This window comes from Felis catus, chromosome D4, assembly GCF_018350175.1.
Source record: "Felis catus isolate Fca126 chromosome D4, F.catus_Fca126_mat1.0, whole genome shotgun sequence".
Taxonomy (NCBI): Eukaryota; Metazoa; Chordata; class Mammalia; order Carnivora; family Felidae; genus Felis; species Felis catus.
Genome location: NC_058380.1, coordinates 15,672,584 through 15,690,058, shown reverse-complemented (window position 1 = coordinate 15,690,058; position 17,475 = coordinate 15,672,584).

The window sequence follows — 17,475 nt, the reverse complement described above, 5'->3', positions numbered from 1 at the left end:
GACATCTGTGTCTGCCTGTCACTCTTAGATGACCCATGAACTTCTACCAGTAATACTCTTTACCCCCATGCATTTCCAAATCCCACGTTTTCCTCTTTCATCCAACTTTCACTTTAAACCTTACAAGGAGGAAAAGTCCAGAAAATGTAGTTTCCAACTTCACTGACAGTTCAGCCCAAGGGTTTTCTTTCCAATGGATACAAAAATACTTGTGCACTTAAAATTATATATCAGGGTGCCTTTGGCTCAGGTTATGATCTCATGGTTTGTGGGTTTCAGCCTTGCATCCAGTCCTGTGCTGAGAGCTCAGAGCTTGGATCTGCTTCGGATTCTGTGTCTCTCTGTCTCTCTGCCCCTCTTCCACTCATGCTCTGTCTGTCTGTCTCTCTCTCTCTCTCTCTCAAAAATGAATAAACATTAAAAGTTTTAACTATATATTAAAGTAATAACAAAAGGAAGATAAAAAGTCTTCTGTGTCCCTCCTAGATGAACACGTTTCATTCACCTGACAAAACAAACAAAACACTAGATGTATGCTACATCTCATTAAATAGAGCTGTATGTGTTGACAGGATGCTATTTCAGCAGCGTATCTTTGTCTAGAACACTACATAATCTGCTCAAAAAATGCACCATTTTATTTGTGGCCCAGCTTTAATGAGATCATAATTTATATTTACAGTTTATAAATGCATGTGTAGAATTTAAGACAATACTTACCTATCTGAAATTCATCTTGCTCTTGAACAATTATTTCCACTGACTATGGAATTATGTCTTACTAATTTATGGAAACTTACTGATTGAAATCTTTATCTCTATAGGTAAAATGCAAGAAAAAAAATCAGTATTCTCTCATCCACTTTGCATACCCTTCTGGAAATATGAAGTCTTCTTTGGTGGGTTTGGAACACACAGGTGGAGTTGTATCTCTTCTATATACTATTCTGCGTTCTTTCTGATTATTCTTTAAGAAGAACTTGTCTTTCTTGGTCTTTGCTTCATCCTTGCATATGCTCTTAATTCTCATAGCTTGCCTTGGTCTTTAGTTGTCAGTTTCCTAGAGATCGTCCATTCTCTTTCCAAACTTCACTTCTGCTAGCCATCTTAGCAATTCCAGAAAATGTAGTTTTCATCCTTGAGAGGATGAAAAAATGTTGGCCACAAGCCTTCTCAGCCTTGGGAAGCTCAAGAACTCTTATCTGCTTTCTCCAATCTGTTCTGCACTCTCTGAGAAAACTGGCATTCACATTTACCTAGGTGGGTGCTTGAGCCTGTGATATTTGACTTAGCTTGCAGTCCTTATACATCAGAACCTGAGCCCAAGGTTTAAGTTCATGTACTTTATTTAGGAGTGCCACACAGAGAGTAGAAATCTGGAACAGGAAGAGCAAAACAGGGAATGTTAAGGAACCATTATCAAAAAGCTTTATTACATTGGCCACTTCTACAGGCAACTGGATGCTTGATGCCATGGGCTGTCTGCCAAAGGTCCTATCTTCAGAGACTTCTTGTGTAGAGAAACACCATCAGTCAGCTCCCCCGTTCACTGACTGAGAGATGCCCCACAGTGTATTGACTTTTTGCACTTCTGGATTATACATATGTAAGTGCTCAGTCCTGTAATAAGAAATGAGGCACACAGTCCGAGCCTACACTAAAGTGCTGTCACATTTCACTGTGTGAAGCTGACTAAACAAAATAGAACAGGTCACCACAGCAGAGGTTGTAATAAGATTAGGGGGAGAGTATTTGAAGAAAAGTTCAAGAGGTATTTATCCAAGCAGTCTACTCTTTGCAGCACTCAGATCCCATGAGCCCCCCATTAAATCCAATTCATGCAAATCCTCTTGAAGGTAATAAGCAGGAATCTTCTAGATATATATTCAATATGAGGGTTAATAAAACAAGCTGTAGCCCCAGTCACTGTAGTTTAATTGATCCAAAGCCTTAAATGATATTTTCAATTTTAGTTCTCAATCAACCATACTAGCATTCTTTTTTGTTTGTTTGTTTTTATTTTGAGAGAGAGAGAGAGAGAGAGAGAGAGAGAGAGAGAGAGATTGAGTGGGAGTGGGTGAGGGGCAGAAAGAAAGGGAGAGAGAGAATTCCAAGCAGGCTCCATGCTGTCAGCACAGAACCCGACGCGTGGCTCAATATCACAAACTGTGAGATCATGACCTGTGTCAAGATCAAGAATTGGATGCTTAACCAACTGAGCCACCCAGGCACCCCCATACTAACATTCTTTACCTCCAATAAGCACTTTGAAAAATATGCAGTCCATGAACAACGAGGTGGCTCAGCCTTTTACCTGTGAGACATGTGAACTTTATAGTTAACTTGCCTTTTGATGGGACTGTTACCCAAAAAGTGTTATTATTAGATAAAGAAATATCCAGACCATCCATGCAGTCCCCTAGCCTCAGATATATTTCTCTTTGCCCGTAACATGTAGCATATGTATACTTTTTATGGTAGTCAGTCTATCATCTCTGTAAGCATCATAGCTCTTATTTTTCCCTGCTGTTCCAGTGGCACTAAGTGCCAAAGCTATCAGATGTCATTTGATGTCTTGAGCTTCAAGATATTGTGTGTCCACTGGTGGATATGTTCCTTCTGCTCTCTCTCCTCCCTCCACCAATCCCTTTCCCCAAAAAAAGGGGGAATATCTAGAAAAATCTAAAGTTGAGGGATTTAGAGCAAACATGTACAAATGATTCTTTGGAAATGCTGGTAAGAGGGTGAGACAGGCCAACCCTCATCTCGCCTCATTGTTTCTGGATCCACGCTCAAGTTATTAGAGAAAGGACTCTGTACAATGGCCTTCGGTTCACAAAGGCTACATTCTGGAGGACAAGACTCCAACCCATATGATGCTATATCCCCAAGCTGGCACTATAGCTTCTTCCATTGTATTAGGCTACATGATTCTCAAAAGTGAGGTGTAACAACCAGTAGATTCCACTTTTAGGCACCCGTTGTTATATCTTTGCCAGAAAACGGGCCCCCTGGTTTGAGGCATGTTAGGCAGGATATTATGCCATTATGAAAACTTCAGGTAATGGCTTTGATGGAATTTCTGTAGGCAGAGAAAGTAAATCCATACCTGAAGTATACGGATATTTTTGGAGTGATAGACATGTCTTTAAATTAGATGATATTGGGGGGCGCCTGGGTGGCGCAGTCGGTTAAGCATCCGACTTCAGCCAGGTCACGATCTCGCGGTCTGTGAGTTCGAGCCCCACGTCGGGCTCTGGGCTGATGGCTCGGAGCCTGGAGCCTGTTTCCGATTCTGTGTCTCCCTCTCTCTCTGACCCTCCCCCGTTCATGCTCTGTCTCTCTCTGTCTCAAAAATAAATAAACGTTAAAAAAAAATTAAAAAAAAAATTAGATGATATTGGTTGCGCAATTCAGGTAATTCATTAAAAATCTTTAAATTATACATTTAACACAAGTAAATTTTATCATGCAAAACCTTTTTGTTTTCTTTCTTTTTCTTTTCCTCTTTTCTTCTTTCTTTCCTTGTTTCTTTCTTCCTTCCTTTCTTTCTCTTTCTTTCTTTCTTTCTTTCTCTTTCTTTCTTTCTTTCTTTCCTCTTCCTTCCTTCCTTCCTTCCTTCCTTCCTTCCTTCCTTCCTTCCTTCCTTCCCTCCTTCATTAAATATTCCCAGAGCAGTGGAGCTTCTGTCTGACACAACTCACATTAGTCCTCATAATAAGAGATGAAAGATAGATACTTTTCAAGAAGTGAAAGATTTTCATATAGCATAATAAATAAGGCTAGGCTGCAATGACAAAGAGGCATGCAATGTAGCAGATCTCCGATGGCGAGTGGCTCTGCTCTGCTTCACAGGATTATTCTGAGATCCAGTTTCCTTCTAAGGTCTTTCTCTGCATCCCCTGTACCTGTGGACCTTTGTATGGTAGAAGATTTTATGTCCAGGCTCCAATTGGCATGGACCATTCACAATATATTGGTTACTATATACAGGTAACCTGTCCTAACTGCAGGAAGAGATGGGAAATGCAGTGTGGCTGGGCAGTCATAGAAGCAGTGTGGATGGGAGGGAGAAGGGATTCTAGTAGAGAGGTTGCAATCTGTACCACAGTGATTAAGACTAGGACCTTAGAAATTAAGCAGTCGGTTTTCCTCCCTAGCTATACCTTTTCCCAGCTGAATATCAAAAAGCAAGTCAAAGCGATTTACACATTTGAAAAAAGGAAGATTAGGAAAACAAATATACAACAACAAAAGATCGATGTGCCTGATGTTCTAATATTTCCATTATATTACTCTTCTGCTGAAGAATTTGCAATAGATTCTTCTTTCATAATCTGAAAATTGGACTCAATCTACCTAAATTCATCAGACAAAACTTATCCATTTTTCCCCAAAATAAACATTTTCCCTCTAAACATGCTATATTTATCTGCCTTTGTTCATGTTTCTTTCAACTCTTTCACTCCAACAATGAGAATCGTAACCTTTTCTCTCTTTTTTAAGTTTATTAAATTATTTCAAGAAGGAGTGTGAGCAGGGAGGGGCAGAGAGAGAGAGAGAAAGGGAGAGCAAGAGAATCCCAAGTAGGCTCCACACTGTCAGTGCAGAGCCCTACAAGGGGCTCGAACTCACAAATTGTGAGATCATGATGTGAGCCAAAATCAAGAATTGGACTCTTAACCAACTGAGCTACCCAGGCCCCCCATAACCTTTTCTTTAAGAATCACCTCAGTCCTGGGGCATCTGGGTGGCTCAGTTGGTTGAAATTCTGACTCTTGATTTCAGCTTAGGTCATGATTCCAGGATTGTGGGATCAAGCCCTACATCAGGCTTTATATGTTCACCAACTATGGTAGCACAACTTGATATTTCTTTCACAGTTAAATGGTTAACAGTATTTTTTTTAAAAAATTAATATATTTCATTCTGACACTTTTGTTTGAAATGTTAACAGAGGTAAGCAAAACTATTGTGTGTCATCAGTTGTATGAATACACTTTTTAAAAAGAATGAGGGCAATATTATATTGATATATCATCAAATTCAAAGATTCTTCTCCCAGCCATGTCCACTCTATTAATAACCCTTTCAAAGACTTTTTTTCTTCATTTTTGTTACAGTATTTTTGATCTCTAGCATCTCTTTTTGGTTCTTTTTTTAAAAATGTCTATCTCTGCTTACATTACACATCAGTTCATCCATGCTGCTTACTTTATCCATTAGAGCCCTACATATTAATTATTGTTGCTTTAAATTTCTGTTCTGATAATTCCAGCATCTCTGCCATGTCTGATATTGGTGCTTGCTCTGTCTCTTCAAATTGTGTTTTTTTTGTATTTTAGTATGTCTTGTATTTTTTTTTCTTGATAGCTGGACATGATGTACAGGGTAAAAGAAATTGCATTAAATAGGCCATTGATGATGTGGTGGTGAGGTGAGTTGGGAGAAGGGGGGTGTTCTGTAGTCCTATAATGAGGTCCTAGTCTTTTGGTGAGACTGTGCCTCTGGACTGTGAATTTCAGGTGTTTCTCAGTATTTTTTTCCTCCCCACTTAGGTGGGTGAAGATGGCTAGAGTGTGCTATATTTGGATATTTCTCTTCCCCCAGGTTAGTTAGACACTGATAAAACCCAAGCAGGTTTGGCTCTGGTTAACTAGTTTCCCCTGAGGATGCATCTTGTTAAGGACAAAGTGCTGTGTCATATTTCAAAATGGTTCCTTTCCCCCTCCCCCTGGCGGAAGCACAAGGGGACTTTTCTCCCATATTTACTGTGGGAACCTGGGTGAGCTCCTGGAGGTAAATCTCACTATATTGCAGGGATCCCCCTGGAGTTCTTAACTTAGACTTGTCCACACAGAGCCTCTAGCAATTCATCAATGACGGTTCAGGTTTTCCTATGTTTGTACTTGTTCCATGGCGGTCTCTGCTCCTGTCTACTCCAGTAAGCCTCTCCTTCTTGTATCCACCTACTGTCTCTCCAGTCTCGACAGCAGTCTTGACAGTGGTTTGCCTTGTGTCCTCCCATCTCTTACAGACCCAAGATCTGTTGATTTTTCATACTGTTCAGCTTTTTACTTCTTGGTAGGATGAGTTGTGATTTTTAAGTTCCTTACATGAGGATCCATACAAAATTATATCTAGAATCTTAACTTTATAGTCTCATGTCTGTCCTATGCTTTGCTCAAATGCCCATACATATTTGTTGAATTAATATACTTTAAGCTTAAGTATGGAAACTTTATTTTATATGCCTTTTCTATTTTGCCCAGAGTTGAATTGCATATCTTAAGTTAAGAATTTGGACTTTAGGGCTGTGATACCTTGACTACCTAACATCCAAATCTTGTTTCTAAATATCTTTCCCGTATAAAACAAATCAGTGTACCTTGGAGAAATGATTGCATCCAGGCCTGGGTTTGAGGAAGTACAGAATAAGGCTGGATCACCTTGTTATACTAGAAAATAAAACAACAGTTACTATTATTATTTTTTTAAATACTGGGCAGATGTGAAAAATGTGAAGAAATCTCTTGAAGGGATTCACCAAAGCCAAATCTTAGAAAGTTTGAGCTTTAAATAAGTAATTATAAAAATGAAATTTTTTAAATGTTTTATTTATTTTTGAGAGAGCGCAAGCAGAGGAAGGACAGAGAGAGGGGGGCAGAGGATCCAAAGTGGGGTCTGTGCTGACAGCAGTGAGCCCCATGTGGGGCTTGAACTCATGAACCATGAGATTGTGACCTGAGCTGAAGTTGGACGCTCAACAGACTGAGCCGCCCAGGTGCCCCACAAAAATGAATTTTATACCATTGGAAAAAAAACAAAAAGAATCCCTGTATCCTACTGATAATTTCTATCCAAAAGGAGAATGCTGCTTTAATAAAGAGTATCCATTAATAAATGAAAAAGGAACAATACAAGATCACCTTTTTTTGAAACAAGTATAGTAGTAATTTTTTGAAGCAGGGATCACCAAAGGATGCAAAGATAATCGAAGATACTGACTGATAGCTTGAAAAGGAATAGGGTGATTTTATATGTTGTAGTTGACCCTTGAAAAACACAGGTTTGAACTGTACATCCACTTAAATGCAGGTTTTGTTTTTAGTAAATTCAGTACTCTAAACATATTTTCTCTTTTTACAAGAAAATATGTTTACAGTACTGTAAACATATTTTCTCTTTTTACAATTTCTTAATTGTATTTTTTATTTTTTTTTTAATTTACATCCAAGTTAGTTAACATATAGTGTAATAATGATTTCAGGAATAGAATATCACTTACATGTAACACCCAGTGCTCACCCCAACAAGTGTCTTTCCTAATGCCCCTCGCCCATTTAGCCCTTCCCTCCACCCAAAAGCCCTCCAGCAACCCTCAGTTTATTCTCTGTATTTAAGAGTCTCTTACAGTTTGTCTTCCTCTCTGTTTTTATATTATCTTTGCTTTAATTGTATTTTCTTCTCCCTGGCTTACTTTATAGTAAAAATACCGTGTATAATTCATATACATACAAATATGTGTTAATCTACTACTTATGTTCTGAGTAAAGCTTCCAGGCAAAAATAGTCTATTACTAGTTAAGTTTTTAAGTAGTCAAAAATTATATGCAGATATTTGACTGCATGGGGGTTGGTGTCCCTAAAACCCTGTGTTGTTCAAGGATCAACTATTTATTAAATGGAAATGGAAATATGGTAATGTTTTAGGGAAAAAAATTTACATGAAACGATTTAATCAAATGATCAAAGTAAGCATTACAGATAATGCTCAAGCTATAACCAGGTACCCCTAATATGATACATTGAAAAGAACATAGCATCACTTATGGGCTGGTATTCCCACCAAATATAGATAACCTGAATGTAACCATAAAGAAACATTAGAAAACCCCAAATTGAGAGACATTCTTTAAAACAATATGCTTGTGCTTTTAAAAACATATTCATGTCATAAATTCTTCCAGCTTAAGGAAGAATAAAGGTGCATAGCAAGTAACTCCTATGTTTGGCTTTATAGTAGGTCCTACCTACCTCAGTGAAAATTATAATAGCTATTCACTGACTGTGTTGGGACAATTAATGAATTTCAGCATGTATTTCACATGAAATAATAGTATTGTATAAATGTAAACTATCTTGAATTTGATAATTGTACTGTGTTTTATAAAAAATAGGAATACCCTTGTCCTTAAGAAAAATATGATAAAATCTTTAGAGGAAAAGCAAATGCGATAAAGTTAGTGTGGCAAAAAATTGATTGAATTGGGTGTTAGATATATGGTAGTGCCTGGCAGTATAATACATTTAAAAAGGTCAGCTATAATTATATGTAATAATAATAATAATAATAATAACTAACTGTATCAATAATTTATTATTGTTATGAGATGTTTGTTCATTATAATCTCTTATGCATTCATTGTGAGACTTTAAGCAATCCTGAGAAATATTTCTCTTAAAGAGTTGGTCTCCTAGTTTAATATTGCATAGCATATGAGCCAACATATGCCAAATTTAAAAGGTAGGTTTATTAGATACTCCAAACATTTGATTATTGGGTCAAATCCACGTTCATTTCTGATCATATCTGTTTTCCCCAATGAATGGGTTCCTGAGTATGACTTTTAGAATAATGCTTTCCCCATGTATCTGTGTTCATAACCTATGATATAAAATACAAATATTTCATGTTTTATGTATCAGTGCATATGAAAATAGTCTAGTCTGATATTCACAATTGGATTATATAAAAATATGTTAATTTTATATTCCCACAAATAAATTTTATTTCCATAGTTAATACTTTGGCATGCTGAAATAATAATCAAATTGAATCTTGTACTATTTATTTAAATCAAAGAAAACACTGTTCTATTTAAAATGTAGAGAAACAAGTTGCACAGACCATTAACAATTATTTTTTAAATTATTATAAGCAGATTATTTTAAGAAGTACAGTTTACTGAAGGATATTCTGATTGTATATAGTTATTAAACAGATAAGCATATACTGTTAAATAAATTTATAATAAATGTGTAATTTATAAAGTAGGAAAATGCTATCCATACACTCATGTATATATTTATTTAAATATTATGCTAATAGAAGATTATTATAAGTATGACTTGAAAATGACTAGAAATTATTTCATTACAGAAATAATTTTATCACAAATTACCGATAATTTCAATTATTACTATTAAACGAAAAGAACTCATTTGTTAATTTTCCCTATAGCCTCTCCTTTTTAAAAAATGTTTATGTACTTTTTTTTGAGAGATACAGGAGAGCAGAGGAGGGGCAGAGAGAGAAAGGTAAACAGAGCCAAGCAGGCTCCACTCTGTCAGCGCAAAGCCTGACAGGGGGCTCAAACTCAGAAACCTGAGCTGAAATCAAGAGTCAACTGACTGAGCCACCCAGGTGCCCCTCCCTTTAGTATCTTTAATTTTGGATACGTGTCTTAGTGAAGGATTGTGTATATACAAATCCCTTCACACATCTGATGTCTTGATTGTTCTGTGATTACAACTAGCATGTAAGTAGTGATGCAAAGGGGATAGAGTTTGGTTGTGCTTCTAATACCTATCAAATTATTATGGAATGGTACATAGTGATCATTTAATTTAGTACCTTTGTTTTTGTTTTGAAGAAATTGTGGTATAGACAATATGATTACAAGTCAGGATAGCCAGGCAGCTATGGGCTTTTCTAAAGTCTTAGCTCACAAATTAATATTCATGTGATCATAATTGTTGATGACAAGTGATCATCTATTTGATCATATTACTTCTCAGTATTATAATTGAAGACAGCCACACCAATTGCTTCAAACATTATTGTGAGAGTTTAATGAGATAAAACCTCTTAAGTGGTACTGACAATTCTAGAAATAGTAAATACTCAGAATGTTGAGGTTGCTGATCATGATAGTGATGTTCATGAATGATGCTGTTCCAAGGCCTGAGAGCTAAGAAGGTAGGTGCCAGCTATAGTGAGTTGATTCTATATACCCTACAGAGGGCATTTTATTAAGGAGATTTTTCTGTAAAATAAGAAAATTGTGTTATAAAAATTGATGGTATTAAAGATTTAACTCAGAAAAATGAGATGTGGGTCAAAATTGTATAATTTGTTAATGAGCTGGCACTCAAGAAACAAAAGATGTTGTTAAATAAGAATGATAAAATTGGTTCAAAGTATGGCATTGCTCTCTACATAAAGAATATGAGAAGAGTTTAGAGACAAACCGGCTATGCAAGTCATTTTTTATGCATTCTATTACATGTCTATATAAAGCATCCCACTGGAAATACATTCTAAGAAAAGCTCTTTGTTTTAAGAAAAGAAACCCTGTGTTTCATTGGAATAAGTTATCAGACATCAATTTGGAATTTGAGTAACGTAATTCTTTGCATGAATATATATATATATATATATATATATATATATATATATTACATTGAGTGTCAGCACTTTTATTTATATTCTAAAATTTTCATTGATAATTATTACTCATTAATGGAAGCTCAAAGTAGTATTTATATATTTCCTAACCTTTAGTCTAGTATAAAGTGCATATTGGAAATTTTAAATTTAAAGAAATGTTAGATATTTTCACTTATCATCTGGCTAACGAATATGAATGGTTTTACTTTATTTCATTTACTTATAGTTTTAATTTTTTTAAGATGCTTAGTTTTTTGGTAATTTCTATCTTTTTAAAAATTGCTTTCTGACATTATGAGCACACTTTGAAAAAACAAGTCATTTTTAATTTTTATTAAAATGAGTTCCAGGATTACATTCATCTTTCTTTGCATTTAAATGAGTAGATTTTGTAAAAATCGAATGAACATGTTTTAACTGTATCATTAATTTAGGTATGGTTTGCATCAAAACATCAACCATTACCAGAGTCCAAACCAATTTATTATAAAGTTTATGTACACAAACTGAGTAATCAGAAATATAAAATGAAAGGCTTTATAGGCCTGGATGGATGGTTTCTATGATAGCACAGCTCAGAGGCTCATAAACAAGTATTATTGGGTAGCCTTCAGAGAGACATCAGGGCAAGAGAGCATTGGAAGTTTCCTAAAACTATCTGATCTCAGTATTTGAAGAACAGAACAAGTATATCTGCATGCTGTTATTTGTTAACTGAATGAAATCAGTAGCTGGGTCCCAGATCATGATAGTAAAGTGTCAAAAATCTGGAGAAATTTAGAAAAGGAATGAGCAGATTTAGGATAATTGGAGCTGATTCTGTTAAATACAAATATGTTAAATATGAGAACAAACATCTATTCCATACACTTCATCCCTCCTTGTATAAGAAAATAAAGCAGGCAACTTCATTTATTTTCACTGTGCTTTTTATTTTATTTTTTGAAAAGTTAACACAACCCTAAAGATACTCTTATTGTTTGATGCAGTGCAGATTGCAATGAAAGCACCATGTGAGTATCTAAACTGCAGTTTTTCAAAATGATTACCACATGCAGAGTAGCCGTTGTAATATTTCTATTTTCTATGCTATTAGTCTAGAAACAGTAAAGTTCCTGCTGACACTCTTATAAGAGATGTGGACAAACCGGAGAAGGATCAAGATCCCCTTTGGTAAAACAAGATGAACATCTCCACACTATCTGGTAGATAAGCAGCACTGTTTTGTATAACTTGATAAAGAAAGCATCAGAGAACAAGCACAAAGAAGTTTTGATCTCCAGACTCAAATCCTTAATTTTGTCGCTGCAACGCATTCTGCACATTTTAAATATAATGCCTTTGTATGAATCATAAACGGTATCTCGCTTTTGAGAGATAAATTGTATGAGATCACAGTATACATTAGGTGAGCATTCCTTGTACCAACAAAGAAATTGACTTGTATTTTAAGCTAATGTTTGGATTGGAACAAAGTGATTTTTTTTTCTAAATCTTAAAAAAAAAAATAATTTCTATAACTTCAAGCATTAACAAAGAAGGTATCAGTAAGTTTAGTCATAAAACTCTTTAACCTCAGAAATGCTTATCCGTTGTAGTACCATGCATGGAAACACACTGTATATTTAGGAAAAAAATGAGTTCTGTGGGGGAAAATCTCAGATTTGCAGTAGTGTTTCAAAATTACTATGGAACAAATAAGTTTGGGCTCTAATTTGTCAGCTTTTACATGTATATATATTATAAAGTTGCCAAACATGTATCTATGTTACCAAAATGGTCTTACAAAATGGATTTTTAATATATCATATTTCTGGACTATTCTTTAAAAAAATTTTTTTTATGTTTATTTTTGAGAGACAGAGAGACAGAGTGTGAGTGGGGAGGGACAAGTAGAGATGGAGACACAAAATCCGAAGCAGGATCCAGGGTCTGAGCTGTCAGCACAGAGCCTAACGCAGGCCCGGATCTCACAGACCGCGAGATCATGACCCAAGTGGAAGTCAGATGCTTAACCTGACTGAGCCACCCAGGCACCCCTCTGGTCTGTTCTTTGCATCTGGTTTAAAAATAGCTATGGGTAGTGGGCTCTCCATGACTTTGGCTTCCTCGAGTAATTTAATGGATGAATCTTACTGCTTTCTTCTCTTTTTTCTTGATTTACATGCCCATGCCTTAAAATTTTCATTTTTGTTGTCTATATTGATAATTGTATGAAATATAAAACGTTAGTAATTAAATTACAGTAAGCTAGCCTTTGAAAATTCAGTGAAATATGAAAATAAATTTCCATTAATCATTAGCTATGCAGAGATAATCATTTTTTTTAAACTTTGATGAACCTTCCTCAATATTTTTTCAGGCCATATACTACTATAGGATTGGGAAGTTAGTGTATGTTATAATTTTGCCTCAGGTTTATTGGTGTCTTTATTTTCATCTGATATTTTATTTCAGTGTTGTAACAGTGCTTTAAAAAATGTTTCCTGTGGCTGCAAACTCTTTCTATTGTTATTATGTAATATTGTCTATTTTTGACATTATTTGCAGTATTTTTTTTTTGCTAAAATAAGTAATAGTTTAATGAATATCTTTATTGATAAGTATCCTACCATTTTCTTAAAGGATGGTACTGGACATAAAATTTGCTGGTTGAAAGGAACACAGTTTTATAAACAAATGCAAACTTCTAGTAGAAATAACATGTTAAGTAGACTTTCCTAGTGGGACTTCTCCATTGTATTCTGAACCACCTGTATTTTTTCTTAACCTCCTCCTGGAAATGAGATGCCTTAAAACTAATCTCTGTATTCTAAAGGACCAGAGACAATAAATATTAAGCCTCGCTTTGACCATAAGAATGTCAGGGATTTAGAGAATGCATTTTCAAATCAGCTGGACTTTGTAATATCACGAGCCAAATGATGAAACCCCTGACTTTTGGCTGCTTCTTGAATAGATACCAATTAGCACAGCAGCTTTAGGGGCATCTTGCTCTGGAGTCTCCTATGTAGTCTAAGATTTTTTTCTCCCCGATGAATTTCCCAAGTTGGATAGATCAAAATGAAGTTTTGACCAAATATCAAACCTGCTCCGGGCTCATTATTGCTTTTCCAGTCTTGGGGCTGTGTGAAATATTTCCCAACTTAGCACAGTCTGTGAATTTAATTAGCATGCTGTTTACTTCCTCATTGCCACCATTAATGAGCCTGTTTAAAAGAAATGGACCTACCACCAACCCATGTAAGCAGTTCTCTAGACACTGCCTCCGTCCTCGAAAAACTGCCATTTATTATGAGCCCTTTTATGTGATACTTCAACCAATTTTTGACTTGATATGAAAGTATTCACATCCAAGCTAATTTAACCTAATTCTTTGAGTAAATTTTTATAAGATATGCTATCCTTTTGCTTTGCTGAAATCAAGATATACCACATCTATTGCTGCTTTCATCTATTAATCTCATAACTTGATCCACGAGGAAAAAAAAAAGCAATTAAATTTGCCTGGCATGATTTTTTTCTCTTAAAAAAATCATACTGCTTGCTTTTCATAATTCATTTATCCTCTAGATGTCTTCCAATATTTATCTTAGGATTTGTCTCCTTATTTTACTAAGAGTTGAGATGACTGCTGCTCTCCTTTAAAAAAAAAAAACAGGGTCTTGTTTGCTCAGAGATTTTCTCTTTTATAGTCTCGAGTTACCTATGAAAATAAACAAAGCTGCACTCATCATTGAGAAGCAAGCTCACTGAGCAGATAATGTCTCCCTATTCTGTCTTGAAAATGTGGCACAAAATCTCCTTCTGTGTGTGTGTGTGTGTGTGTGTGTGTATTTCTCAACATTCTAGACTGTATGGTGGAAAAACAAAATGGTTGATTTCTAAAATGACCCTGTCTTCCTTGTGTTTAACAAGATCTCCATTGCATGCTAATTGTTTCAACTTCCTACCCATGCTTTATTTATTTATTTTTTTGGCTTTTTTTTTGTATCTTTTGTTAAAGATGATTTTAGAAACCAGGTCAATATCCTAATCATTTCAAAGTCTTTGTGGATTTCATTATCTTCTCCTCATTAATTAGTGTATATATATATATACATAATCCTTATTTATTTTTTTGAAAACCCCTTTGGATATCATTAACATATCGTTTTCTTTTTTTTATTTTTTTGAGGTTTCCTTTTTCACTAAAAAGCTTATCTCATTATTTGTATTTTTTTTTAATTTGGATTCTATTGATCTTTCCTTCAGCTGCTATAGGTTTTCTTCATTCCTGTAGTTCATCCCTAAAATAACATTATTTATGTTTATCACTGGTATACATATTTTACAGCATTTGGAACTATTAAATCTCTTCTTCAATCCATTACTTTTTATTTTCTCTTAGCAATAATTAATACATTCCAAATCTCTAAAAATTTTCAAAGTGACTCAAATACACTCTCCCTTACACATTCCCCCTTCCTAGATAGGCTAAGTCATAATTGGATCATTTCAAATCCGAGTGGGGGAAAGTGGAAAAGGTGAACAGTTCAGAAGTTATTTTAAGATTCCTGGCAAGAGTGGATACAGGCTAATTCTTGTAAAGCGGAATTAGAACAGAGAGGAGGGAGTAGATGTTAAAAGTATATAAAAGTCCTTGGCAACTGAGAATATTCAGGAAACTGGGTTTTCTTCTTGCTGTCATTTCTCTTTCTACTGCAATAGGCCTAATCAGTGCTTTTCACAATTGTGCACATTACTTACCTCCTGGAGATCTTGTTAAAGTCGGAATCTGACTCATTGGGCCAGGTCTAAGCCTGAGATTCTGCATTGCAAACAAACTCCTGTGAGAGGCCAATGCTGATAACACCGGTTCCTCAAGGCAGACATTGAGTAGCAAGTGACCCAATGACTGACTGTAATCTCTAAGGAAAGTACCTTATACTCAGTCTAAAAAAGAAAACTTCCCAAACCACTGACAAGTAAGCATACCTATTTCATGTTCCATTCCTAAAGAATCTAACATAATGACATATAGATATGAGTGACAATATTTTAAAGTATCATCCGTAACGCATAACATATTTGCACCCAAAGTACAACGCTTCTACCAGAATGAATCCATTTATTTATAGAAGCTTCAGACACTGAGACAGAATCTTTAAGTCCTTCCAAGAAAACTGCCATCTGAATATAGGATCTGCCATGTTCACTGTCCAATTACATAAATTCAATGGAGAAATTTAAATTCCTCACAAGATAATGATAGGAGATTGGTTAGGGTTGTGTTTGGGGATGGAAGAAGAAAGAATTTTGGTGTGTAGAGAATTAAAAAAATATATATTGAGGTATGACTGGCATACAAAAGTTGAAGATATTTAACATGTACCACTCAAGTTGAGGGGTAGGTACACATAAAACCATCACCAACATCAAAGCCATAAACATATTCATCACCTTCCAGAGTTTACACCTGCCCTTTTATTATTGTTGTTGTTATTTTGTATATGTGTGTGAGAAAACTTAACATAAGATCTACCCTGTTAGCAAATTTTAAGCATATAATACAACATCGTTAACTATAGGCATCCCCCACCTTTGGAAACCACCATTCTTCTCTGTTTCTTGAAGTTAAGCTTATTTATTTATTTATTTTTTAAGTAGGCTCCACACCCAACATGAGGCTCAAACTCACCATTCAGAGATTGAGAGTCACATGCTTTATCAACTGAGCCAGCCAGGTGCCCTAAAGTTAGGCTTTTTTAGATTTCACATATGTGTGAGATCACATAGTATCTGTCTTTCTCTGCCTGACTTATCTCACTTAACCTAAAGACTCATGCACATCATCACTAATGACAGGATTTCTTTCTTTGTTTATTGCTGAATAGTATTTGTGTGTGTATGTATGTGCGTGTACAGTAAAACCTTGGGTTGCGAGTAACCTTTTCCGTGAGTGTTTTGCAAGACGAGTAAACATTTTTAACATATTTTAACTTGATAAACGAGCAATGTCTTGCAATACGAGAGGTATGTGATGTCAAGTATCACATGATCACAACTGAGCCAATGGTTCTTCTCCCTCTCTCGCTGCCAGATTGTGAGTGATCATCTCCCATGCTCGGCTGCTTGGTCTCAGGCTGCAGTGGTTAGTAGAAAGTAGCGATTTTTCAGAACATTGGAAGGTGCCCGCAACTGGCACTGGTGTCCTTTTTGTCACTTCAGAGCACCTACAGGCAGTCCTTTGCTTTTCCATACAAAAGTAAGCTTAGGAATGGTTTGCTTCATTCTGGGTCAGGCTGCCTGCAGGTAAAGACCTTTTCCTCTGCAGCCTGATTGCCAGTTACATTAAATACAGTGTATGACAAGAGCTTATTAATACTGTACTGTAGTCAACATCCGTGCTCACATATACAATGGCCCCCACACAGAAAAAGTTTTTCTCAATACTGAATTTACAAAGTATTTCACCCATAGTTGTATCAGTATTTTTTTTTCCTTATTAATTTAGATCTTATATTTGGTGTGTGATAAACAGATTGATGTCTTTATTTCTCTGAGTGGCTATTAGGTGATACAAGTACTACTTATTTTATTTTATTTTATTTTATTTCAATTGTTGAGTTATTTTATTATTGTTATTAGTTTTTTTTAATTAAATGTAATTTATTGTCAAATTGGTTTCATTACAACACCCAGTGCTCACCCCAATGAATACTACTTATTTTAAAAGTCCCTTGTTTCCTGCATTATTTTCGTTGTTGTTCTTGTCAATTAGTTGTCTTTCTGGGTTTAAATCTAATTCTAGTGCTGTTTTCCCATTTTGCTCATTGGTCTATGACTTCATGCACCAGTGTGACACCTTTTAACTAAAGAGGATTATCACTGTGTTTAAATATCTGGTAGAACTACTCCCACCTCATTCTCTTTCCAGTGTTGTTATTTCAATTTTGAAATGTCTACTTTTATATATGAACTTAATAATAGCTCTTACATCTCATCCGTCTTCAAATGTTTGGAATATCTATCAAGCTTCC